This window comes from Notamacropus eugenii, chromosome 2 (genome assembly GCF_028372415.1).
Source record: "Notamacropus eugenii isolate mMacEug1 chromosome 2, mMacEug1.pri_v2, whole genome shotgun sequence".
NCBI lineage: Eukaryota > Metazoa > Chordata > Mammalia > Diprotodontia > Macropodidae > Notamacropus > Notamacropus eugenii.
The window spans coordinates 488,864,426-488,865,769 of record NC_092873.1 but is presented as its reverse complement, the minus strand read 5'-3'; the positions used below and the strand labels follow the sequence as shown (position 1 = coordinate 488,865,769).

Below are 1,344 nucleotides of genomic sequence, written 5' to 3'. Positions count from 1 at the left end.
ATGAATAAGCAAATGGAGGAAAAAAAGAGGCAAAGTGAGCAGAAGACAAAAAAATCTGTATTCCAGGACTCCTCTGAGAGAGGACGAGTCCAAGTCGGTGACCTTTGAATGGAAACGTCTCTGTTTGGTGCAAGACCAAGAACAGTAAGTTAGAGAGTCCTGAATGAGTCTTCTTTGGAATGGGAAGGCCAACAACTTGGGAATAATGGTCTGGTTGCTTTATTGGTTGAAGGTTATTATAATTATTAGGGCAAGAATTGAAATATTATTAACCATCACATCACTCAAACCAAAGAAACATCTAAGAGACAGGTGAGTGATAGATGTCGTAGTGTGTAAAATGGGGATAATAATAGCACCTATCTGTGAAGGTGGGTTGATGAAAGGCCACCATATTTGTAAAGAAATATAGAGAATCCCCTTACCTGAAGTGGTTCTTTTTTCTCCTCCCACAATGTCCCGTGTGCAGCAGGGATCCGGAACTTCCCCTCTCAAAGGCCCAAACTTGGGGGCGGGGCAGTCAGGTGTGTCACATGGCCAGTGGGCCCACACTCATAGAACAAAATCCAGATTGGAGAAACCCTGAGACCATTCAGTAGCTGCCGAAGCTTGGAGGGAGTTTCCACAGTCACTGAGAAGATACCCAGGCAGATTTTAAAACACACAAAGAAGAGTCATCTAAATACAAAGCAGAAAGCCAAAGCCATCCTAATCAGGAAAAAATAAAATAAATTTTTGTTGGAAGAAAAGAAAGCTACAAAAGAAATAATAAAGCAAAAAAAAAAGTTAGTCATCTTTGGAAACCCCCAAAAAACCTCCCTCAGGTTATAGTATTTTTATTTCTAAACGTGTTAAGGAAGCAAAAGGAATTTCATCACAGGAAATGATGAAGCTTTTAAATGAAGGGTGGAAAAATCTATCATCATCACAGAAGCAGGTATGTTTGTAACTCATCAAAAATGATAAAATTTCTTATGCAAATGAAAATTCAGGGGAAGAAAATATGCTTGAAATAGAATGAGAAGGTCTTTTATATTTTAGGATGTTAAAAAGCAAAATTGGAGAACACCTTGTATAGATCTATTGATGTTTGTGTCTTCATAGGGAATATGATAAATATTCAAGAATCAATAGGGTCTCTCACAACGCAGTACGAGAGCAAAATTTCTAAGAATGATGTTGGCAAACATTTTATAATAGCCTCTTTTTGTTAACTCATGGACTTCAGCCAATATGCTGACATATTTTGTATTAGCACCTAGCTATGGATACTCTGCTGGTATAGGCACAGTCTAAATTTAGACATGGTTGCTTTTGGAACTACTGAATATTAAAAAAAAAAAA

The 1,344-nt window shown here is 37.5% G+C and overlaps 1 pseudogene; it reads left to right on the top strand.

The window, feature by feature from the left end:
- The first annotated feature begins 533 nt into the window (after nt 1–533).
- On the top strand, nt 534–1,078 carry LOC140523213 (transcription factor A, mitochondrial pseudogene; annotated as a pseudogene).
- Nucleotides 1,079–1,344: the final 266 nt, after the last annotated feature.